Here is a 27,352-nt window from a genome sequence, read left to right as displayed (position 1 = left end):
AGTTACAGAACTGCTAAGCTGGTAGGCTACCTATTCACTCGCCCTTCACACTTTGTAACGAAAAACTCCGAAATTTCCATAATTCGACCTTTAGTGATATAGAATTCTGAGTTAGTGAGAAATTAGAATACCATGTATTAGCCGCTCACAATTTTATGAATAGATGTACAGTTCGTTGGGGGTAATTGCAGCCTGTGAAATACACTAAAAATTAGTATTAGTGAAGATTTTCTTGGTGGAAAGTAGTTTTGTCAGTTGTCCACTAAACATTGTGTTAATTAGCTGTCGTTATGTACAGTATATTTTAATGGCTTGAAAATGCGCCATCGGACGTTGCAGGTTGTAAAGAAAGCCTATAAATTTTGCAGCAAAATTACGTGAGGATCTCCAAGTAGCGTGTTAGTGATGTATTGTGACAGAGGGTGAGAGTAGACACGAAAATTCACAGTTGTATACATGTAAGAATCATGAAAAACAAAAGACGGTATCCAATAAAATGTTGTGTAATAAAAATTCAGGAGAAAGAGAGAGGAATCATCTAACTTGACACGAAATATGGGTGAAGATAAAAATCAGTGTTGGTGTTTGGGTAGCTTGGCAGTGTCTGGCATGGCAGCATGTACATACGTCTTGACGTCAGCCCTTTGCTTTGATGAGCAAATCAGGAAGCCGATGCAACCTTCAAGTGATGAGAAAGTTCTAATCACTCGAAACATTTAAACTTAAATCGTGTGGATCTCTTCAGATCATAACACTTATGAGAAGAGAAAAGAATTGGTATTGAATGATGTATTTGTAATATTTATTTCTTACTAATTAGATTTAGATTTTACTACAGTCAGCTCTGACTATCAAAACCACCGCCTTTCAAACTAACATATCATTTTAGAGTGAAAGTTGGCCGGAAAGAAAAATTACCTTTCTGTTCTCGAAAGACTTATTATTGCTCTGATTAACAGTTTGTTCGCCTTCCGTTTCATTTTGTTCATTTCGAAGGATGAAGTGAAAAGGAGATATAGCAGGATTTTTCCTTTCTAGTATTCAGATCGTAGTCTTTGTGAAACAGTAATGGTAAATCTTCAGATAGTTTCCGATGAAACCCATTCTCATAACACATATCTTTGTGTTCTGGTACTGCAAAAAATGTGTTTTCTCTTCAATTTTAATTTTTCAGTGCGCCAATCACTTTAATTGTTAAGAACAAAGCCCATAAATTTCCATACCTACATATCAAGAAATATAAGAGCGGCACATCTGAAGCCTTTTCATCAAGAGGAAAAGGAAATATATATAATATATATATATATAAATAGTGATATATGATATATATATTAATATCATATTAATACTAGAATAATTATAATATATATATAATTATATATATTATATTTATAATATAATAAACACATATCTTTATCTGTACAATTTTGGTTGTGCATTGATATCAGTTGATTGTTATTTTACCCAATTTGTTATTGGTCAGAGTAACAGTTCTTGTATTTATTGCCCTCTTATAATTTCGAAATGTTCTCGGCGTCTGTGTTGTAGTTCAGTTTCAATGCTCTGTGTGTTTGTGTGTCACCATACGAAGACCTATCCGCTCAGATATCCACTGTAACATGAACATTCTATGTCTCCTTTCCCCCTTTTCTCTCTCTCTCTCTCTCTCTCTCGCTCTCTCTCTCTCTCTCTCTCTCGCCTTATCATTGCGACGAACGTGTCCGTGCAGCGTTGATTGAAGACATGCTGGGAATGTGTCCATATGCTTTGAGATTTGTCAAGGTGATGATTTGTTTTTTGCTGTCGTTAGTGGCAAGTCTTTGCTTTTATTCGTTATGCTTCTTTTAGTCGTTTTATTTGAGTTTTTGTTTGTTTTGTTTTGTTTTGCTATTAGTGCCATTGGTGGATGATTCCCTGACCCTTGAAATAGCTTTTTCGGTGCCGTAGTAAAAATGATTCATTGTATAATATTTTGTGTTTCAGTTTCATTTTGTCGAAGTGATACACATTGCGCCTGAAAGTACACAATGCTATTTTTGTAAGTTGGCAATTCTGGCTTTTGATATTTCCAGTGGCATTGCCACAGGCATTCGATGGGAGGGGATTCGTTGTTCCCTTTTCTACTTCATCCCAATTGACAGATAAAAAAGCTTTATTTTTCACACACAGTTTGAAAGTTGTTATTTCCCAAGAACTTGATTAGAAGGTGGCGTTTTGTGGTTATCGATATAATGAAAGAGTCCGCCCTGTTTTATGTCTTCATCGTACATAGTTACTTTCGCTTGTGCTGCGTGACTAGTATCATCCTTTCACTGTCGGACAGCTGGTTCTCTTCTATCCTACGGAAACTAAGGCAAGACATTTGCTATATCAGTTTTGTTTTGGGCACTTTATATATATATATATATATATATATATTATATATATATATATATGTATATATAATATATATAATATATATATATATATACATATATATCTATATATACTATATATATATATATATATAAATATATATATATATATATATATATATATATATTGTTTACCTCCCAGGGAACTAATTAAATTTCATATATGATCAGTTTCTTGTAAGAATTATGACTTTTTCAAATCCTCGTAGTTGACAGTGAAATCCCAATGTTATCTATATATCAAGGCCATTCAAGGTAGCATAACCCCACATGCCCTTGGTATTCGGGTAGGAAGGCCAGGCACTTTGATACAAGGCCATTCCTTAAATTTTCGTCATAGGGACAATAACAAGACGCACGGCTTCAGTGTTCCATGAAACTAAGTTCTTTGCTATCCTACTAACTCGTTCACGGAGATCTAAAATATTCCACCTGCTCGAGTGCTATATGATATTGTACTTTTGTATCAAATACTATTGTAGTATGAGAAGTATACGTACGAATACACGGCTTTAATTTAGAAATATGTAATATATATATATATATATATATATATATATATATATATATATATATGTGTGTGTGTGTGTGTGTGTGTGTGTGTGTGTGTGTGTGTGTGTTAATGTGTTGTGTGTGACTGCGGCTTTTAGAAATTTGGAAATAAATGCACGTGTGAATGAAAGCATCTGGTAATTAAATTAGCTGATATTTGCGTATTTTCACTATATTCACAAAAAACGCACTTTATATATATGTATATATAGTACACACACACACACACACACACATATATATATATATATATATATATATATATATATATATATATATATATATATATATATAAATAATACAAAATCGCTTTTCAATTTCTTAAACTCCATATCAAACTTAATCTGGTAAAAATGTTCTGTTACAGCAGAATTCCATCTAATAAAAGGAGCCCATAAACACGCCAAAATATAGGAAGAAAGTACTATATTTCAGAGACTGCTGTTTCTCTCTTCAGTTAGGAAATGAATGAGAAAAATTACAGAAAAGGCAGTATTTATACCAAGAGATCCATCCACAGGTAGCACGTTTTTCTAGGTCACTCCCACTGATAATTCTTCTTCATTCGTCTTAATTGTTGGTTGAAGGAAGATTTTATTAATGATATCTGAATCTCAGGCGCTTGTCGTTGTTTAATCAAGGCCGATTCTATAATCTGACATTTGTATCGACAGTTGCTGCGATAAATTATACGTGACAAATTCCAGTTTATTCCGTGGTTATGGGTACTTACATGGTTGAAAATAGCAGAGTTCTGTTGTCTATATATAACTGACCGTTTATGTTGTATTGATCTCTGGGGAAGTGATTTTCTTGTAAAACCAGACATGGGATGTCGCATACTTCTGTGTGAATGGGGATTGTCTTATGTTGGACGTTAATCAGGTTTTGGCTAAGGTATTTGGGTAGGTAAAGGCAAAAGGGTTAGATTTTCCGAGTCTGGGTCACTGTCTTAATCCTGTCCAGGTGTGGAATTTTTATTTTATTGCTGGGTGTCTCTCTGGTCTTGTCTTGAGGGGCTCGGTAGAAAATTACATTTGTTCTATGAATCGCTTTCTCAATTATATGGTGAGGATACTTTAAAGACGCAAGCTGCTTACGAATTAGTGCAAATTCCTTTTCCAGGAAATCTGGGGGACAAATTCGTAAGGCTCTTTAAGAATAGGTTGCTGGCTATGCCTATCTTGATAGAAATGTCATGATAGCTAAAGTAGTGAATGTATGAAAGTGAGAACGTTGGTTTTCTGTATATGGTAAATTTGTATTCTGTCGTGTCTAATTTTTTTGACTCAAGAATAGGATACGAGATTTTAGTTTAAAAAGAGAAATTGGACGCTTGATTAAACTAAACACATGAGTTTTGCAAGGAACCTGACGAGATACAATTTTTGAAATATTTTTCCTGTGTTCAGTGTGTAAAAATCAATGAGAAACAGTAAAAAATTTCTGTGCAATTTTTTGCTTGCAGACCTGTCTTATTAAAACATCAAAAGGAATTTTTTTGTCTGTTTCCCATTCAACTTTAAATTTGATGCTGGACACTAATGTCTTTAATTTTGAAAGGAATTCATTGATATTTTCCCATCCATTATCGCAAAATGTTGGAATATCATCTACATATCTCATCCACAACATGGTTTTGAGTTTTATTGAATTTGTTACTGTAGTTTCAAAGTATTCCATATATAGATTGGCTAAAACAGGACTTAAAGGACTACCCTACTGACCCGAATTTTGTTTATAGAATGACTCGCCGAATGAAAATACGTTATTAGATACACAGATACACATAATTCAACTAAATTTATTAGTTTGTCAAGCGTCAATGGGAAATGATCTGAATAGGGGGCTAATTTTTCCCTCAAAAACTGTAGAACGTCCTGTATGGTACTTTAGTGAATAGGGAATCTTCATCAAGGCTTACAAGTTTTATGTTGTGAAGTGGTATGTGTGCACCTCTGAATATGTGACAAAAATCTTCCGAATGTTTAATGTGACTGGGATAAAAAGTGCCTAAAAAGCGGGAAGGGAGGCCAGCTAACCATTTAGAAATTTTATAATTGAAAGCTCCGGCACGTGAGAGATGGGTCTAAATGGAAGATTGTCTTTGTGAGTTTTGTGAGGGCCATAAAAGTAAGGTCGTTTTGGGTTAATGACTTTAAATTTCTTGGCCAATTAATCTTACTTTCCGAAAAAATTCTGTGCGAACGTTTATGAGGGGATTTTCGTCGATTTGTCGTAAGTGTCAAGTGTATGTGTCACTGAGGAGTTGGTTGATTTTGTCGTGGTAGGAGTCTTTGTCCATGATTACGATTTTGCCCCCTGTCGGATCTACTTATATATGTGTGTGTGTGTGTGTGTGTGTGTGTGTGCATGTGCATGAACTTCTGCTGAAGAGCGAGAGTCAAGCAACAACGGTAAAGTTTATTTGCAGGAAAATAGAATAATATCAAATTCTAATAAGAATATGAAAACAACGGATGAAAAAAAAAATTATTAAACAAGAAAGCAGCTAAGTTTGTCTGTGTATTTAAAATCTTCATTTTAAAAGGTAAGCGCATCACTCTTATGAAATTTTAGATGGCAAAATATATGGAAATTTATTAAAGACACTAACTCTAGTGAATAAACATGATTTGAAAAGATCTTGTAACATTAAATTGGAAGCAAACATGCAAAGAATGGGTCTTACATCATGGTCTACTAACAAAATACTTAAGAGGATTGATGACGTCGTACCTAGGCCGTATTCGTCGATTCTCTCTCTCTCTCTCTCTCTCTCTCTCTCTCTCTCTCTCTCTCTCTCTCTCTCTCAACTCAAGAAGGAAACAACATTTAAGAAACACAGTGGAACTTTTATGCAAATCTTGATGTAAGATTTCATTTCTGTTTTGGTGCATGTACATGCATCAATTTCTGCTCTTTCACTTGCTCTTATTGATCAAAAGCCCTGTTATGGGCTATGGTTAATTTTTTACAATATTGTTATGACATCGTTCGGACGATGGCGCTGAAAATATAGTGTAAACCTACGAAAGAATAAACTAGCTGTACTAGACAATGGGTATTGATTTCTTAAAATATATTCCTAAGAATGGAAGGTACCCTATATAATTCGTACCTGCTGATCAAACTGTTTCATCAAAAGAAATGAGTAAGATTGTACAGATTGTTTACTTTATGATGATTGTAGAGATTATATGAGAGGACGAAATTATTATCAACTAAATAATTCCCTTTCGGTTAACATATATGAAAATATACTAATTCCAAGGTAGAGCGAGTTAGATATTAAAGGACATTTGTAGCTCGATGTATGTATATATATATATATATATATATATATATATATAATATATATATATATATATATATAATATCTTACGTTTTACCTGGGAAAATGTTAGTTTCTGGGCATGTTTGGACTCATAAAAAGCAATTACTTACTTACCAGATGAAATTCTGGGATCTGACTGCTATTTGGGTAGGGAAAACGCAAAAAAGACAGTGGATTTGTTACATGAGCTGAGGGCTTTATTCATCAAGTAATTGTTGTAGATAAACAATTTAGGGTAACTTTGAATTACATATATTTACATTAACAATAATCAAGATTAAAAATGAATCTAATATGTAGCAGAGCCTGTGTAAAAAAAAGTAAGTATATCTTAGTTTTACCAGACCACTGAGCTGATTAACAGCTCTCCTAGGGCTGGCCCGAAGGATTAGATATTTTTACGTGACTAGGAATCAATCGATTACCTAGCAACGGGACCTACAGCTTATTGTGGGATCCGAACCACATTATATCGAGAAAGGTATTTCTATCACCAGAAATAAATTCCTCTGGTTCCGCGTTGGCCGGGCCGAGATTCGAACTCGGACCACCGAATTAGCAGCCGAGTGCGATGAAGTGAAGTATCCTCGTGAATGCAGGCACAAGCAGGCAAAAATCCACAGCTAAACATACGTCTTCCAAACAATAAAAGCACTTATTAAATGTTAACACTGCACTGGCGAAGCGAGGCTGATATGAACGTTGGCACTTTGAAACAAAGTCGGAAGTTTTAGTTATAGACTTACGGAATTTATGTAACTGAATTAGAACATCTGTACACAGCACACATTACCTTGTAGAATGCATACTGCTAAGTAGACTTATGGTCCAACAATGGACCATGCGGTAAGGAAATAAGGCGCCTGGAGGAGGCAAGTTGCAATTGGGGGGGGGGGGGGGGTTGCCCCGGGGGAGATGTGTCTTCCGACAACTTCCAGGCATCTCTGAGCTTTCAGGGTTTGTGCATAAGTGAGGTTGCCCCTGTGAGAGCAGGTATCTCGTGTCGGCTCCATTTATGCCTTCGATAGCCTAAGTTCTTCCCATTTTCTATGCAGTTGCGCATCCTGATGCATTTATGGTTGATCAGAATGGTCACGTGATGTGTTTTGTCCCGCCTCCATTTTCCGATGCCCACTTTCAATTTTTCAAAGCCAAGGTTTCGTATTCCCTGGAGCAAACATCCTTAAGGCAGATCACGTGGTCAAGGAGAAGGAGGGAGGAGAGAAAGAGTGCAATTAAAGAATTTAGGAAGGGCCCAAGGTTCAATGCCCCCCTTGTCAGTCAGTACTAAGTGAAAACATTTTTTTATTTGATTTTATGAAGCTCTGGGAGAGGTGTTACTTGGAAAGTATTTAGTATATATATATTATATATATGTTTGTGTGCAGCAACTGCCGGTACAAGAGTCAAATGATGTAATCGGCCTTAATTAAAGAGAGGCAGGTAATGAACATCTCAAAAGGAGCATGGGATTCAGATGTGATCGACAAGATTTTCATTCAACCAACGCTTAAGAAGATTAAAGGAAGATTATCAGCGGGAGTGACCTAAATTGGCTTACCTGTGGATAGATCTCTTCGTATAAATACCACCTTTTCTCTAAACTTTTTTCATATATCTACCTGAAGAGGGAGACAGCAGTCTTTGAAACATAGTATTTTTCTCTCTATATTTTGGTGTTTTTATAGGCTCCTTTTATTATATATATATATATATATATATATATATATATATATATATATATATATAACTCCATACATGTTTATATATTGTTATATGCATTACACGCGCGCGCACGCTCACACTCATACATATATACATACACCGTGTGTGTACTGTGTGCGTGTTTATGCATTATATGTTTGCAAAGGTGTTATTTTTATATATATTTATTAGTCATCAAAAGTGTGGCGTTCTTCATATCCTCTTTCATTGGCTCTTGGCAGCAACGAATTGTGTTCATTACTCTCGTTTTCTCCTGTTAGTTACTGGAGAGAGAGAGATTACTTAGGGTGGACGAATATTGCTCACTTCCCAAGCCATGCAATTTTTACTTGCCTCATATGGTCGCTTTCCCATGTCTAGCACGCGCAGGCACACTTCTAGAGAGTACTCTCTCTCTCTCTCTCTCTCTCTCTCTCTCTCTCTCTCTTATATATATATATATATATATATATATAGATATATATATATATATATAACATTGATATATCTCATTTTGTTTGTAGTGTTCATGAGGGATTTTAGAGTTTTGTATTACTCAGTAGTTAATGATCAGTTCGGATTATACAATGTATATGTATGTATATGTATATATATAGACATATGTATATATAAATATACATTTATTTATATATATATATATATATATATATATATATATTATATATATAGATATATATGGGTTTGTTTGTGTATATATATGATATATATTTGTGTATGTGAATTAATTTTTTACGAGTAAAAAGGTAGAATATGAATGCTTAAAGATATCTGGGAATGTTACTTAAATCTGAATCGCAGTTTGTTAAGCTCACAGGGACAAGACCGCGCTCACTTCCCCGTAGAAAGTAACTTCATGTTTATTTCCTCTTTTCCCTGCTCCGTGCACCGAAAATGTATTCTATAATCAAGCTATGGGAATTGTGGGAAAAATTCACACTGGTTGGTTCCTGAGAACGGGTTTTGGCCCCTTCAAGAGGAACGTAATGGCAGTGTTCGTAAGCACGTTTAAGAGCGTGCGTGCTGATGATGTCTTATATGATGAAGGGGTAGGCTGATGAAATGTTGTAGAAGACTCAGTATTCATTATCCTTTTCCCTTTAGATTAAGTTAGTTGGGGAGTCTGGTTATTTGGCGAGATGTTAGGGGGCTTGGGGGGGGGGGGGGGCGAAGACGGGACTGAAAGTTATCAGCCGCAATTTGATATATTATTTTCATCATCAGATATCCAAGAGATTTGCAATTGTTGCGTCATCGTCTTGCTGTATAGTGTCTGATTTATGTTAGTATACTTAGAAGGTTTTATATTGGCATGTCTTTGTTTTCTTTAGTAGTGATGCGGATCGAGATCCGCTCAGGTTCTTTATTACAATAAACAAAAAGGATTCAACACCAACAGTTGAAACTCGGGATACGAATATAGAAAGAAACTCAGACAGAAGACAGAACAGAAGTTTATTTACAAGTTTATTCACAAAGATAAATGCAGAGTGGTTTCTCCTGTTTACATAACAAAATTGAATTTGACTATGTGTGAAAAGGGGGAAACAGTGGGGTAATGAAATACTTGCTGGCCAGTTTTGCAGTTGTTAATATCTGTTCTTCAAAGCGATGGCTTCACATAGGGGCAGCAAAAACTTCAGATGAGCTCCTTCTTATCTTTACACTGCAGGAAGGAAAGACTTAGTCTTGAAACTTGAAGGGCGGGTTACTTCTCAAAACCACTTGCAGGACGCTTCTTCACAAAAAGGGTTTATTCGGCGTCGGGTCTTCTTTCTCTCCGACTACGAACTACGGACTTACTTTCTTATTTCTGTTTCCTCTCTCTCTCATGCGTCCTCTTCCTCTTACCCTTCGTCCCTTCCTTCTTCTCTTATCTCTGATGATCTGATCCTTCCTACTTCCTCAGAGTCCTATATACATAGTACGTCTATCTCGGGGCGGGGCTGAAAGGGCGGAACTAACCAACGAACGTTTCTATCTCAAGAACTTCTCAGAAGACTCTGTACGAAATGTTACGTCATATCCAAAGCTTCGTGTTGCTACCGATGTTCCGCGTGATGGAGTTCCACTAAACAACAGAGTATTCTCGAACAATCATGAAAACAGACGCCCCAAACGCGTGCGGGAATGCCTCCTTGCTGCAGACCTACTCGAAGAAGATACATTTTCCTTTTCTTAAATATACGTTCTTCGCTATAAAGCGATTACCATGACAAGCAGCATGTTATGCAATTAAATATATAGATGACTTATTCGATTCATAGGTATGAATTTTTCAAATTATAATCTCTTTTACTAGTAGACGTTATAGATTTTGTTATTAAAAGATTGAAGTGCATTTTTTATGTGAGTGTTGATTATGGTTTGAGAGATTTCTAGATGTAATGAAAGATGTTTTTAGGTACTAAAATGTCGTTCTAATAAATTGCCTTTTCCGTTGAATCGTGAAATATTGATGAGACATATCCAGATTCCTACTTGCTGCTTATTAGATAAATGACGTTTAAGAAATCGTTTTGAATTAAGCGATAAATAGAGTAATGGCCACTGTTCTGTGAATGTCTGATATCAGCCTTGGTAGGAAAATCTTCTTTAAAAAAATCCATTCAAGCCTCATGAGACCTTGCTCTACTTAATATTTTGTTTCGGTTATTGCATTTTTTTTTTGTCATTTGCAGTTTTTCATGAAATTACAAGGCAGTAATTAATAAAAGAATATCTGCGAAGCGTGAGTTTTGGTTATGAGTTGGGATCTGTGTAATTTCGAAGGTTATGGACAATGAATGTTCTTTTCGGTATTTCACTATGAAATTAGAAATGAAAATATAATTCGACATTGTATGTCGGGTGTACTTTTTCCTCCCGCATACTAGTAATATTACACATATTTTTTGTCGTTTACGATATTGGCTTCAATTAAAAGTTTAATTCATTTCTGTGAATGTAATGTTGTGTAACTAATAGTCTCATATTTCCAACTTTTATACTTATCAGTTTTTTCGTGGCAAAAGAAATTGGAGGGTGTACTTTGGAAATTCTCTCTCTCTCTCTCTCTCTCTCTCTCTCTCTCTCTCTCTCTCTCTCTCTCTCTCACACACACACACACACACACACACACAACTTGAATGATAGCAGTTGGTGTTACTTTCTCTGCATTGTCTAACAGTACTTGAAGAACTGGTTAGTGGATCTTGTGCTGTAACGTCTAAATTATTTGAAACCCTTTGTAAGGTATATCACGGCGCTATTTCTTTGTGAACTTATATTTACTGAGTATCTGGTAGCGTGCATTATTGCTTTGCTTTTTATTATTTTATAAAGAACTAAAAAAATATCTGCAGCTTTTCGAGCATTTGCGTTATAGAGCCAAACAGAACAGTGTTTAGATATATGAATACGACTATACCTTTATAGCGTTAATTAACTGTTATTGTTATTGTTCAGAAGATGAACCCTGTTCGTATAGAACAAACCCTCGGGTCTTATTGACGTGAAATTCAAGCTCCCAAAGAATATGGTGTTCATTAGGAAGAAGTAAGAGGAGGTAAAGGGAAAGAAGAAAAAATAAATTCATAAATTGATAAATTAATAAATAGGCAAAAATGTATTAAAATGCAAGGTGAATTGTGTTAGGGTAGTAACGCACAATGTACTATAATTATCCGTAGAAAGCCACGAGAGGCCTCAGGGCTGTTGATGTCGACCCCGGAATGTCTCTGTTGTTGACACCTGATATGTATGGGAAGGACGCCAATCTTTTCCCGCACACTTTTTTTTTTTTTTTTTTTTCCTCTAATAGGTAGATTGAGACCCAGTCTATGTTCCGGGTGACTGGAGTCTCACGTATTGGTGCGTAGAATGGGTTGGACTTGTGAACAGTCGGAGGACCAAATTCAGTTTATTTTTTATTTTATTTTTTTTTCTCGAAACGTTAGTCGGCAGTATCTGCTTAGTATTTCTTGGTTTTGTTTTAACCTGAATAATGTCGTATGTATGTATAAGTATATATAGATATATATAAATGTATATATTATATATATATATATATATATGTGTGTGTGTGTGTGTGTGTGTGTGTGTTTGACATTTGTTTGTTTATAAGTGCACAACTGGTATCAGCGAGGTCGTAGTCCGATTGTTGATTTATAAAACAGTGAGCGACCGACCTTCATTATTTCGATCATATCGTGGTTAACATTCCCCCAAAACTGTAACGAAAGTTTTGCATATCAATAAATCGGGATTTTTATCACCAGCAGAATGCATTTCAATTGCTTATCCGTAATTTTTATGCAGAATCTTTTAAAATCGTGTTCAGGGGTTTTCTTCAATAAGTACCGGAGTTTTCAGGGTCTGATTTTATCTAAATTGAGTTTTTTTTTTTTTTTTTTTTTTTTTTTTTTTTTTTTTTTTTAGTGGGGGGGGGGGGGGTGGTGGCGTGTTAACAGACGGTATGAAAATAATTGAAAATACTGAATTGCTCTTTTACATAATTACAGTGCAGAGGTTTTAATTTTTTTATTATGTTCTTTTTTTCCCCATTTTTTCTTGAGGATTGATTCGGGTGTGTGATGGGTGCTCTCACGATTTGAAGATTACGTGTATTTAACAATTGAAGTATGGTGAGAAAAAGTGTTGGTTGGGAGTCTCGTTGCGTGCAGTCATTTGATAAGGAAGAACGGCTATTTTGTGGTTTTACGGACAATAGATTGCGCTGCTGGAAAATCTTGAACGCCTTCATTACCCCATTGTGTTGGAGGAAAACACACAAAGCTGAGAAACAACAGGGTCTTCACCGCGGCTGTATTGATGCTTAATTTTACTTACTGCTTGAATTTTCTGGTGCGTTTAGCTGTCGTTTAGCAATTGCAACGTGTCTTCGTCAAGGCTTGCAGTAATCGAAAACTGATAATACAAAATAGCAGAGGCTGTATTTTGTCAACATGTTTCATAGATTTACTATCAGTTATGCGATTAACTGTTTATAGGATATTGTGACAAATGGCCTTTTCTTCCGCTCGTGTTTTCTTGACATGATTTTTTATTTACTATAAGAGTTAGTTGTGGCTTGAATAATCCACGTACTGGAACACCTCGTATGTTGTGTAAGGGGATTCTGAAATATTGGTTGTTATCAATATTATTATCATATTCTCTTAATATATTAGACAGGCATCGTGCTTGATGGCATGGCATCATTGACAGCATGGCAAAAGTAATATGATTATGGTAATGATGTAGATCTGGGCATTTGAAAAATCTGTTCCATTCATAATGACAGAAAGTCGATGAAGGAAGTCACGCTCATGGGACAGAAAGCAGGCAGGTATCACAAAGATGACCAGTGTTACCTGTGTAATTCGCCGTTCTGGGCAGTTTCAGGAGCAGTAATATATATATGATTTCATCAGAAATATTTTTACATCAACGAGCGAGACGTGAAGCCTCCCTTTAGAGCTGCAACCCCGTTCATTTCTTTAACCGTACCACCCTTTATATTCACTTTCTTCCGTCTTACTCTCCACCCTCTCCTAACAATTGTTTCATGGTGCAACTGCGAGGTTTTCCTCCTGTTACATGTTTTCCTTTCTACTCGCAATTTTCCTTTCAGCGTTGAATGACATCATAGGTCCCAGCTCTTGGCCTTTGGCCAAACTATACATTTTCATCTTATACATTCCATTTGTAGTAAGAGCCACTCCGGATGATTTGCCATCCAATTGGCGTCTTCCCAAAAGTTCTGTTCGTCACATTGCTCAGATTTTCCTCATTTTAGAACATGAAAGAATGTGATCGTTGTTTATAGTATGTTTGTTAAGCTGCGATCATATGTAAGAGGCATCAATACTGCGCTCGCCTCATAAGAATTTTGAAAAAGGTGGCATATATTCTCTCTCTCTCTCTCTCTCTCTCTCTCTCTCTCTCTCTCTCTGTGTTTTTGTGTGTGTGTATATATTCTCTTTCTCTCTCTGTGTGTGTGTATGTGTGTGTGTACATTCTCTTCTCTCTCTGTCCCTCACACTGAGGGACCTGGGGCAACCCGAACAAGATGTAAGGTCTGTAAGGTAAGGTAAGGTCTCTCTCTCTCTCTAACGCATGAACCCATTTACTGGTATTGTGAATTGGTTGCGAGTAGAATGAGGTGAATGGTATAAAAAAAATAGTGTTACACTATTTTGTAAATAAAATGGAGATTTTCCACTTGGGGCCTCGTGTATGGTCATTTGAGTGAGACGCTCATTTTAATGTGTATGAAGTGTTCCGTCATCGAATATTGAAATTATAAATATATTTCACCTTTTGGCAAAATTAGATATGAAATCACACACACACACATACACACACACACACACACATTAGTAATAGTCCATGAAATTTGTACTTAATATATATTTTTCAGTAGCGAGATTTCTTTAGATCGATTGGAGGCGAGGGGCGGTGGTATGAGTCGTTCCTTTAAAACCTATCGTAGGGCAATTACCTAGTTTCTTTTTTAGTTGTTAGCTGGTGGTAGTGGGTCGCTGCCTGAGTTTAGTGGAGATGTAGCTAACGGTTATATCCCAAAACATGAGTTGAAATGGGAACGAAAAAGTATATATTTCTCTCTCTCTCTCCTCTCTCTCTCTCTCTCTCTCTCTCGCTTCTCTCGCTCTCCTCTCTCTCTCTCTTCTCTCTCTCTCTCTCTCTCTCTCTCTCTCTATATATATTATATATATATATATATATATATATATATATATATATATATATATACTATATATATATATATATATATAGTATATATATATATATATATAGAAAGAGAGAGAGAGAGAGAGAGAGAGAGAGAGAGTAATGACCACGTGCCAGAGGCCTAAAGTGGATGAATAGGGCAGTGCCCCTTGCATGTTCGTGACCAAAGCTATTTTTGAAGAGAAGAAGGAAGTAAAAGTGTACGGAAACCGATGTCTTTGCAATTATCGGAGTGGGGCGAAGCGTGTTCTTGATCAAGGTGGTAGTGTACTTTCCCTGATTTCTTCCTGGCCTTGCTTCGATGTCTTGTATTATTCTCCTATGGAAAAAGGAGACCTAAATGCCATGAGCTTGTCAGAATAACATAAGCATAATTTGGTAAAGAGGGGATAGAAGTAGAAATGAAATACGTTTTTTTTTTTTTTAACAAATTGGCACACTTTATTCAATACATAATATATTCGGTGACATTTGTTGGATTTGCTACTCAACAGTAGCAAAATCAACAAATGTTACCAAATATATTATGTATTGTATAACGTATGGCACAGCAAAATTGAATATGGAGAATAATATAGATAATAATAGGTGGAGGTCATTGATCTTGGAAACGTTGGCCCTAGGAGGTCACAGGCATAAATCTGTCAGACTCGTTATGTTGAGTACGTCAATGCAGCTCACTCAGTCGGTAATTATGTCTGTTCTATGCGAGAGGCACCGTTTGATACAAGATCTTATTGGTTAACATTTTTGTCCAGTTGTATGTATGAGGTAGAATAATCTACACTTATGAACTTTTTCATACTCACGTATCCTTAACTGTAGTATATACTTTTTAAGGAGAAAGCCTGCTGAAATTTAAGAAATATCTTATTTTTGTTTCTTATGTGTATCCATTCCACCTCTTGCTTGGAAATCGTAAAATGTGTATTTTAAGTTTTCTTGCCGGATTCTCTTTTGGGCAGCTCGCAGATCCTTAATATAATCTGAGTCGTATGATAAATTAAGTATTTTATTCCGCTCCCTCACCTTCAGTTGAATTGAGGAAGGTCCACCTCAGCATTTTTTCCCTGATAGATGATATTCACCTACTAATCGGTCGTATTTCAGGTGTTATTATGGATTTATTATGTATATTTGTATGTATGTGTGTTTTTACGTACTTGCATACATATGTGCGTTTCAATCCACATCCAGAACTTGAGTGTTATCGGTTTTGTGGACAAGAAGTATTCGTGGCATTATTTGTGTGACATTCCATGCTTTTGCATTGTTTTTTCATTATTAGTACTTTGGTTTACACCAAACATTTTGTGTAAACAAGTTCAAAGAAGTGTAAGAAGTGCATATGTTTTAAAAAAAAAAATCTGCCTCTTGAATGTCGAGTATTCTAAGATGTGGATAGCATTGAGGGCACATCATGATGGGAACATTACTAAAGGAAATGGTAACCTCATGGTGACGTTAAAAGAGGAAATCGAAGCTTTACTTGTAACCGTAGAAAGGATAATTCTCAAGTTAATGGTTAAAGGAAGTCCTGTGCAGTTCAGTTATTTGACATCTTATCTCTTTGTTAAGGTTCTTTTTTTGGAGCTAAAATTTAAAGATCACATAGTGATGGATAAACATGTCGGAACAGTTTGTCTACTTTCAAAAAAGTAAAATTTGTACGACGTTCCTATGAAAGACTTTCATTTTCATATGTAGGATTTTTGTGGTAGAATTTGCATGTCTTGTGTATTTTATAGGCTGAGGTCATTCCCGGCCTGTAAGGTATTCTTTTACCTTACGCCCCATAAATTTTGAGGATTTGAAATACGCTCTCCTTCTCTCAGAGTATTTTTCATAGTTTGCTCAATTCTATATGATGTTTTGGTCTTGTCTAAACAGGGTATCTCTTTATCAGCAGGGAGTCTTTTGCATATGTCGAAGTTCTGTAGAGGTCTAGTTTTTTCGCTTGATGGCTACATTCAGCCCATCGTAAGATATTACCAGATACCTATACTCTGTTTTTTTCCACCTGTCCATCCGCCTGTGGTGTTTTCCTATGGTAACACTGCGTCCAAGGCTGTAAATATAGTTACGCTTTTTGTAAGTTTTAGGTAAATAAAAGAATATCTGGGTGTACATTTGCAACTGAAAAGTGTTTTAATAATTTACTGTATGCGAATTACATACGTTGAGATTCGAAATAGGATATTATTTAAAGCCCGGGACGCAGTGTTACCATGCGCAAACACCACAGGCAGATGGACAGATGGAAACAAACAGTATAGGAGGCTGAAACGGTCCCATTTATATAGTGCATAATGATGTTTGCCCCAGCATCGAGAAACTTTTAACGGCATAATTATAAATCAGTTATTGATGAGCATCCTAATACAGCTCTGATCCTAATAATCTCGTCATAAACTTACCCTTCGTTACTCTATAATAACGCGTACCAATTTACTAACCCCGTGGTTAAGGGTAATTACCCCGTGGGACCCTGTTTTCCGACCCCCACTCTATTCACAGGATTATATTCGAAATTATGGAGGGGTTCTTACGATCCTTTGGCGAATGATTTTGCTTGTATTTCAGTTATTTTTTCTGTATGACTACTACTATTACTACTACTACTACTTCTACTAATAGTACTTCTAAATATTAATAATATAATAATTATAACATAGACTCATTTATACAAACAAATATAATATTATGCATTATATATATATGTATATTATATATATATATAATATATATATATATATATATATATATATATATATAAAAACTCTGTACATATGTTTGTGTTTGGGATTGTATTGATGAATCTTCTCTTCTTCTTCTTCTTCTTCTTCTTCTTCTTCTTATTATTATTATTATTATTATTATTATTATTATTATTATTATTATTATTATTATTATTATTATTATTTGTGGTTAAACTAGATAATCGTAGAAATGATTTCTTTTGAGCTTGTTGTCCTTATCTCGCGAGACCAGGAGCTCCAGTGTCGTGTGCATGAGACCTTTGGTGGGATCGTGTTGGTGCTTGATTGATCGCATCCTCTTGGGAGGCCCCTAAAACTAAGACCGCGACCTCGGGCACGTACTGCCCAATTTTGGTCGTAATTGTGTCAAACTCAGGCCATAAATAAAATACTCCTTACTTTTCATATGCTCTTATATTTGATGTATTTCACGTTTCCTATTGCTCGCACTCGCGTTTCCTTAAAGGAATTGCAAGGAATACATTGTTCAAAGTAATATGTTATTATATATATATATATATATATATATATATATATATATATATATATATATATAATAATATATATATAATATATTCTTATATGCTATTGCTTTCGCAATGCATATCATCCTCTCTTTAACTGTATGAAGTGTTGTAAAATTGTTTGCAATATTTTCAGATTCCTTATTTTGCTTAGAGTTAGTATGTTCTGATTTCGCATAACATAATTTAAAAGTTGAGATAACGTAGATTGTGAGAAGAAAGAGAAAATGGCATTGTCTGTTCGAAGCCGGAAGATAGCTGTTACCACTTAAGGCCGTGTGTTTCCATTTTTTTTTTTTTTTAAACAATCTTGCAATGCTCGTACTTGTTTCACACTTGTGTCCAAGTCAAGTAACCACGTGAAGATTGCATCATCTTCCGTAAGCCTAAAACGTTTCACATATGTCTGATACCTTTTATTTCATATAAGTAGTTAGCGATGATTTTATATTGAAATCTATCCAATATTACTGGTAAGTTAACTCTTATATCTCGATTTGTCAACAGAGAAATTTTTGACTTGTAAGTAGCTTAAATTTTGACGTGGAAAGTTTGTGACATCATTCAAGGAAATGACGAAACTTAATTTCATTCGAGAAGATTCTATAATCATATCTTACTTTAAAAGACTTTTATTGTCTTAAATCATGTAATAATAATTGTTATTTATGACTAATCTCACTTTCTCTCTATTGTTTTGAAAGAGAATTTTTACAATATTAGTTGTCTCTCGTTCCCAAAATCGTTTACCCCAACCATTTTAGGGCGAGGCCACTGACCATTTGCCATATGAAGACATAGCAAGTAGTTCATTCTGAGCTTTGAAACCGTGGCATCATTATCTCCCCCCCCCCCCCCCTCTCTCTCTCTCTCTCTCTCTCTCTCTCTCTCTCTCTCTCTCTCTCTCTCTCTCCTTGCGCCAGAGATTTATTAATTCACATTAATGTAAAGATTTTATACTTAGTGATTGGTCACTTGTAAATTTTAGATTTTGTATTTCTTAGATTTGTTTAATATTGCTTAGTGCTTGTGTGGAATCTGAACAAACATTGTACAAGTGTGTAACGGCGCCTTTCTTTTTTGGAATATGGTGTATTTTTTTTAATGTGAATTTTGGAGCAGAAATATAATTGGTACCAAGGTAATGTGTTATTAAAAGGTTTTTTAGTTGCAACTTGAAAAAACAGATTTACAATAGTTTGGTGAAACTTTAAAACAGATTTATAGTGGTTTGGTGAAACTTTAAAACAGATTTGAGGTTTGGTAAAACTTAAAAACATATTTACAAGGGTTGGTGAAACTAGCTCATTTTTTACACATAGCAAATTTTTATGTTCTGTGTTTATTTCTTTTGAATTGATTTTTTGTGCATTTATCCATTTTTCATATTGAAGTGATTTGTGCATTTGTCCATTTTTCTTATTGAAGTGTCTTTATTTTATCTGTGTGTCTTATACTTTCTTTTTGTTGTTTTGGTATTTTCCACACTTTTCTGTGTTTGCATTTACATTCACAATTTGATTAACTAATTATTTTGATTAATTAATCGTTGCATATTTAATTGAATTTAACACTTGTGAATTCATTTGCATTTACTTAGAATTCTTTTCAAGTTTTATTGTTGTTTAGCACTTGTGAATAAATTTCCAAACTTTAATGTAATTCCATGATTAATTAATTTTCTTGATTTTTGTGATAAATTGATTTTGATTTAATTTTACTTAATAATTAATTCAAGAATTAATTAAAATTTGTGTTGTTTTCAAGTAATAGTAAATTTCCCCGAGATTGTGAATTTCACTTATAAATTTTGAGTTTGATGGTAAATTTTTGTATTTAAAATTTTTATAAGTGTATTATTTGTCACCAGTACGTATATATATTTAGTTTTGTTAGGTAGAAATATAGAGTGGTAATTGAGCTGTTTTCCTTCAATTTAATTGAAATGAGTGAGAATCAGGGAAGTACTTAGACTTTAAAATCAGGGAAATACTTAGACTTTTAAAGTTGTTGGAGTGATATCCTTTAATTGATATAATTACTTATAAGATTACCTCACACATGTTTTAATGAACTTAGTCTGATTTTCTGCAACACTGATAAGTTGTGTAAGGGATCACTGTTGACTTCAGAGCATTCAGTTGTATTTTATTTGTGATGAAGGTTCAGGTGCCTGGCTGTGGTGAGGCAATTATTTCATGATTGGTAAGTGTAGCAACCAGATACTTGCACTTCGTTACTATATATATATATAGTTATATATCTATATATATATATATATATATATATATATATTTATAGATTATTTGGGGGGGACGGAGGCTATAAATCTAGTATTCTTGTGTTGATAGAGTCATATGCCAAAAGTCTGGATGAATCTTAACAATGAGAAATGCGTGCTACGTGCGTGTGTATGAGTCCTGTACATTTTGCACAATTTCCCCAAATCGTAGCAATATCTTAATATCTTCCACTTCAAAAAGTCGGACTTACAGTATATCCTTAGGCATAATTAAGATCCAATTCTTCACGTTTCCTTTTGTTTTTGCTTCCCTGAGCGCTTGGGTAGTGAGGGCTCAGCTCATATCCTTCTGAATGTGGGAAAAAAATGCATTTAGGGATTAAAAGCTCACACCATAAAGGTTTATTCTTTTCTTAGACTGGGGACTTTAGGGAGCCTGTGATGACCCAGAGATATAAGTGATGTGTTAGCATTGTTTGCTTATTAAGAAAAGGGATGCGTAAAAAGGCTGATAAATAGTAAGTTTTGAGAAAAGAGTGAAGACCGTAGATTTTAATCCAGGCCAAATTTTGCAGTTTTTGCAGTCATATCTTCGTCAGTTCTTGCGAATGTCGTTTGAATTCAGCGTTTTAAGTTGCTGCTGGTGGTAATACTCAAGTAATATGCAACCTTTGTTCTTAGTCATAACTGCATTATCTTGCTTTTATTATAACTGTGATTTCAGATCTGACTGGAATGAAATGCAGTTGACTTGATTGGCCATTGGGCTATTAATAGTATAGGTAAAAGCATGTAAATTACGTTATTGTAAGGACTTTTCGTCGATAAACGGCAAATACAGATATAACCTGTGATTTAATCTGCTACTCAGCAAGAAAAAATATTGATTTAATTAACCTTTAGTTTGTGGCCTTTTTATAGCAGATCATGCTATTGGGAATAAATTATATTTATATTTTTATTTTAATCTTTGTAGGTAAGAAATAAACAGTAAAAATTGTGCCGAAGGTTTTTCTGCGTAATCGAGTTTTCTTTACAGCATATAAAGCTGTATATAACTCAGACACGGTCCATGTAACTTTCAGCCACGGCCCGGTATTGGCCTGTGTTGTTGTCACCCATAGCGTTGCCAGACGCACGATCAAGGCTAACTTAAACCTATGATACAATAAAAAGGACTGAGGCTAGAGGGTTGCAATTTGGTATGTTTGATGATTTAAGGGTGGATGATAAACATACCTGCAGCCCTCTAGCCTCAAGAGTTTATAAGATCTGAGGGCGGATAGAAAATGTTAGGACGGACAGACATATAGCTACCTCAATAGTTTTCTTTTACAGAAAACTAAAACAATTACTTACGAAGTACATTTTGCTTAAAAAAAAAGGATTAGTCATATTAAACAATTTTATTATGATAAAGGAGGTTGTAGTCGTTATATTTAAGACGAGACTATTTAAGTAAGAAAATTCTATGCATCATAATAAAAGATGTTTGAGTTGTTACTTTATCGAGAGAAGAAAAACGTCATAATTTTTAGTGCAGTGGCGTAATGGGAATCATTAGATCGATTGCCCAGTGAGGGTCCACAGCTGGGGTATATATGTCGTCTTCTTCCCTTCCGTCTTCTACTTCAACACTTCCCTTGAATATTCTTTTCCTCCCTTCCTTCCTTTACTTGGGCTTCGTCTCTGTTTATGAATTTCTTCATTTGAAGTGATTGCCATTCTGCCTGTTCTACTCTCTCTCTCTCTCTCTCTCTCTCTCTCTCTCTCTCTCTCTCTCTCTCTGTTGTTTTTCCCAAGGGGCCCATCTTTTGTTTTATATTTACTGCGGGTGGAGCAGTGAAATTTTATTCTTGTAATTTTCTCCCTCTCTTTGTCTCTCGCAGCTATATATATATATATATATATATATATAAGTCATATCACATTTCCGTGATTCATATCATATATCGAGCTACAATGTCCTTTAATATCTAATTCGCTCTACCTCGGAATTAATATATTTTCATATATGCTTAACCGAAGGGGAATTTTTTCTCGATAATAGATTTGCCTGGACCAGGGCGCGAACCTAGTAGGAAAAGCTTCACTGACGTTCCTGGGTTTGAAAGGAGCCATAGGTTCGCGCCCTGGTCAGGCAAATCTATATCGAGAAAAAAATTCCCCTTCGGTTAAGCATATATGAAAATATATTAATTCCGAGGTAGAGCGAATTAGATATTAAAGGACATTGTAGACGGATAACTTATAATATATAGATATATATATTTATATATATATATATATATTATTATATATATGTGTTTGTGTGTGTGTGTGGGTGTGTGTGGGTATTTCTCTGTGCATATGTTTGTATATCATGTGGAGGGAAAGGAGGATTGGATCTCCTCGTATAACTCGAATTTTGTGCGTACGGTATATTAGAATTTTCATGCTGTAAAAATGTTGATAAATTTAATTAAGGTAAAAAGTCTATGGTTATTCGGCACGCGCATTTTCTTGTCTTCTGTGTGCCCTTCATTTCTGAGTTTGGTAGTGATGAACTGGTGAACCCGAAATAGTTATATTGTATTAGATATTGGTTAGTTCATTGGGTGTTGAAGTATGTAAATGTATGTACACTAGCAATTCACTGATATATTTAGTTCTTTTCCCTCTAGAACTATCAACAAGAAGTTTTATCTTGGAATCTTAACGTTTGCGAGAGAGAGAGAGAGAGAGAGAGAGAGAGAGAGAGAGAGAGAGAGAGAGAGAAAATGTTGTATTCAAAATTTTCATAACTGGAGGGTGGATGATTGTGTTATATGTCTTCTAGGCTCTTCTACTTCATACAGCCCAGGTCAGAGGAAAGAAATCAATGGGTCGTTCACCCCAGCACTTAGCTTTTATTTAAGTGAATAGCTTGTCTGCGTGTTTGTTAATAGTTTAGGTTATTTGTTGCTTCTCCTTTTCAGTACTTCACTTGGCTTAATTGTTTTTCCATCTCATAAACCTAGTATACCTCATCATCGTTTGACTCTCACACGAATGCTGTGATGAAAATATAAGAATTCATCTTGAAAATACCTGGCTGGCGATGAGAATCGCATTTTGATGAAAATTCATCTGTGAAAAATGCGACTGATTACAGGTGATTTCTTTCCTTTGGGATTTTTATACTTGATTAACACGTACCTTGACGAAGCAGGAAAGAGGAGAAGACAGCGGTGAAAGTCTCTTCCGCTGAAATTGCACGACAAAAATGGGAGAAGAAAATTGGTCCCGTAACACTCCGTCCGCTCGGTATCGTGAAATTGGTGGTAACAAGATACCGGGACACGAACTTACGTGAATGGATTCGCTCCTATCATGCGGTAATGATTATATAGGGAAGCTACCGAAAGGTCGCGAGGGGCTCTTGTACTTTTGGTTTGCCTCTTGTTTAACTTCGGTGCTCTTCAATTCTCTCCAGGCTTCTGTGTTCCTTTTAATCTGTTGAGTTGGCCCCCCATAGGCTTTTAGATTAAAAGAAAATTCTTTCAAGTCTACCGTCTTGCTTAGTGATAAAATTTCCATGAGTTATTAAATGAACACTATAATTTGAATATTTCTTAGCTGATTTATTTTCTATATAAGACAGAATAAGTAATTTTTTTTCTGAATAATTTTTTTTTTTTAAGATGATAATATCAATTTCCGTTACACAGTTTCCTGTCTCCAACGAATTGCTACTCTTTCTCTCTCTTTCTCTCAAACACACACACACCCACACACACCCACCCACACCCACACCATGACATGCCCCGCCCCCACAGTGAAATAAGGCATTCAAATGCCGTAGAGTTTTGGAGAAACATGGATTTACTTGTGTGTGCACAAAGTGTTGCCACGTGGGGATTTGAATAAGTAAGTGTTATTGGAGGTTAAGGTTTGTATATATTTCAGTGGCTTGCTAAATTATTGTAAATTTGTTTGAATATATAGCAAAATATTTTTATGGGATTTATTTGCATTCTCGACTTACATCGCATGCTTTGAGATTTATGACAATTGTGCTGTCATGAATTTTCGCCTTATATCAGAAGAATTTATGGAACAGCCTTCCATATATCACGCTTGCATTTTGCTAACTTTGTTAGAATTTAGTTACTAAAACAGTGCTTTTGAAAGCTCATGATTTGTTATGTGAATTGTCATATATTTAGATAAAATGTAGTTACTTGTAATTTTACTTATTCAAAACTTATCAAGGAAAACTTTCATTCAGGTCATATTGTATGAGAACGAGGTCACTTGTAACTTCTAAGATATAGAATCTTGACTTGCCTGCAAGAGCAAATTACATTACAATTTAAATAGGGCCTCGCTATTTATGTGCGTGCACGCAAGTGCGGGAACGTCAGTGCTTTTGTTCATCATTGTAGAAGTGGACGTTGCCGAGTTAAAAATACCCCCATGAAGGTATTGGCTTCCTGCTAGTTGCATGTGGCATAAAAGAAATTCGATTCCGTAATGTAGGTATAGTTTTATATATTTTTGTTTATATTCACATACCTTATTAAACTTGAAGGTACACGAAAAGGATTCAGATCTTTTGGTTGCTGTGTGTGTGTGTGTATAAATCGTGCGCTCGCGATTGTGTGTATATGTATGTATGTACGTATGTGCGCATATATATATATATATATATATATATATATATATATATATATATCTATATATCATATAAGTGTATATGTGTCGTGCGTGCGTGTGTAATGCTAACTTGTGTGTTTATCTATCATCTATTTAACAAACACCTACTAATTCAGACATAACGCTCATCTCCAGCAATAATAATAATAATAATAATACGCGTATGTTATGTTGGTGTATATCAAGCATGCGTTTACAATAAGTTTTATGTGTAAGAAAAACCCAAATTGCCTGGATTTTTACTACCCCCACCACAGCGCGTGGTCGTTGCCTCGTTGCCTTTCAGTAAGAAAATATTCTAATGGCATGATACTAATGATGATAAAAATATAAGTATATTGATGCCATTGATCTGTCGCGAGGTTAGGGTTAGCGGAGGGCCTTGCGTCTCCTCGGCATCGAGCGAAACATTCCGTAAGTTTTCGTGTTCGGCGGAAGAAGATTTGACAGGTAGCCAAGTAGCAGGTAGTAGGCGAGCAGGGTTGGTGTGTGTGTGTTTGCCAGTGATGGACAGTTAGCGGTGGTGTTCGCGTTCGTGAGCCCTGTCTCTCTCTCGCGCGCTCTCTCTCTCTCTGTCTCTGTCTGATTCCACCCGTCAGTCATGTGATACCCATGTGAGGATTGTTTGCAATGGATTACTTACGGTTTTTTTATTATGATGGGACACTGCTCCGTGGACGCTGGTTCTTATGGTGTGTGGTTTATTCTACAGTGTATTGTGGAAAGATTTGTTGTTGCCTAAAAGTTTTGTGTTTATTAAATTATTGTTTCAAGCGTTGCATTCTGAATTTGGTTTAACTGTTATTCCCAGAGAGTGAAGAATGTTGTACTGACGTATTTAATTATATATGTATATATGAATGTATACACACATGCGCGCATATATATATATATATATATATATATATATATATATATATATATATATATATATATATATATATATATATATATATATATATATATATGTATGTATGTCTGTATGTGTGTATAATTTGTGCGTAGACTGTGCTGTGAAACTAGCACTCCTACTGTGGTCCCGTCCCTGTATATATAAATTATGGTGTGTGAGTGTTCATGGAACGATGAACCGATTTTTGTGTGTGATTAGTAGTCGAGTGATGCTTCTTCACGAAGGGGCAGACCGTGCACGTAGCGGCTGTGTAGGGGCCGATTGCTCTGCTTGTGTGTCTGGTATAATCTGTTCATTAACTCCATATCACAAAACCAGCCCGGCTAGCTCAGTGGTCAGAGCGTGAGACTTGTCTTCTCTGTGTCGTGGGTTCGATCCCCACGCTGGGCCAAGCACCTCATCCTCTCCCCCAGTGTGTCTGTAGTGCTAATGTGCCTACTAACTCGTCCTTGGAAAATGTACTATAGTTAGTAAAAGTCTAGTGCATCGTATATGCTTTGGCCGGAATTTCTAAAGTGTTTATTTACACTAGGAATATTCGAATGTGGGGATGATTTGTCTGAACTGTGGAAAGTGTGAGCTGCTGTGTATATTTTTTGTTTAGTTACACTGCCAAATATATATGTGTTTATATATAATTATATATACATATATGTATATACTTGTATATATATACACATGCATGAGTGTATATATATATGTATATATATACGTATATATGTATATATATATATATATATATATATATATTATATATAGTATATATAATATATACGTATATATATATTAAATATATATATATATATATACTATATATATATATACATATATACATATTGTTCTTATGTTTAAGTTTTAGTCTTACATCTCTGTGATATAAGCTAATTATGTTGGCGGTAGTGTTGCTGCTGTAAATAATACCGTATTTTGTCTGATGTAGTAATTGTTGATTTCATAGCAATATAATGATTTCGTAAGTAAAGCGTCATGATTATGTTCTTACACCAGCACTGCGAGAGGAGTAGATTAGCAGGCGCAAAATCAGAATTTTGTAGTATTATGCTTCTTTCCTTTAAGTAGTTTTAAGTGTCCGGGTGTGGAAGATGGCCTTTGTTCTTGAAAAAGAAAGAAAGAAAAAAAAACACACAAGTACCATAGATTCTCAATTGATAAAAAATTCAGTGCTAACATCTACCCTGGTGTCGTAGTGAAGCCCATTCTTTTGAGTGTCAAATTTCCAAAATTCGTATACATTGATTCGTATGCTTTCAGAGAAGCTCATTCGTTTTATTTCTGAATTTTCCAAAATTCATACAAGTTCATGCACATGATATCGACTAAGCTCATTCGTTTAATTCAAATTTGCAAAATTAGTACAAATTCATTCTCATGGTTTCAGCTAAGCTCATTCGTCTTATTTGCAAATTTCCGAAATTCGTACAAATGCATTCTTCAAGTTCTTGATTTCCAGAATTCG

The 27,352-nt window shown here is 35.1% G+C and overlaps 2 protein-coding genes and 1 non-coding gene across 7 annotated transcripts in view; all 3 read left to right on the top strand.

Annotated features, from left to right (window-relative positions):
• Positions 1-27,352, top strand: part of LOC135212735 (cytoplasmic tyrosine-protein kinase BMX-like) — a 197,641-nt gene that overhangs the window by 127,747 nt on the left and 42,542 nt on the right. The window lies entirely within an intron of this gene.
• Positions 25,491-27,352, top strand: part of LOC135212733 (tyrosine-protein kinase TXK-like) — a 479,073-nt gene continuing 477,211 nt past the window's right edge. For 3 of the 5 annotated variants that reach the window (XM_064246445.1, XM_064246442.1, XM_064246444.1), the window contains exon 1: positions 25,527-25,654. The gene's annotated coding sequence lies outside the window, so the exon portion shown is untranslated. Of the gene's footprint in view, positions 25,655-27,352 lie in introns of all 5 variants that reach the window. The other 2 variants (XM_064246443.1, XM_064246446.1) reach the window with 2 other exon arrangements.
• Trnat-ugu (transfer RNA threonine (anticodon UGU)) lies at positions 26,193-26,265 on the top strand. Its single transcript has one exon. It is a non-coding gene; the product is annotated as a tRNA-Thr (tRNA).

This window comes from Macrobrachium nipponense, chromosome 41, assembly GCF_015104395.2.
Source record: "Macrobrachium nipponense isolate FS-2020 chromosome 41, ASM1510439v2, whole genome shotgun sequence".
NCBI classification, from domain to species: Eukaryota; Metazoa; Arthropoda; class Malacostraca; order Decapoda; family Palaemonidae; genus Macrobrachium; species Macrobrachium nipponense.
The sequence above is the reverse complement of the archived record's forward strand: the minus strand, read 5'-3'. Positions and strand labels throughout refer to the sequence as shown.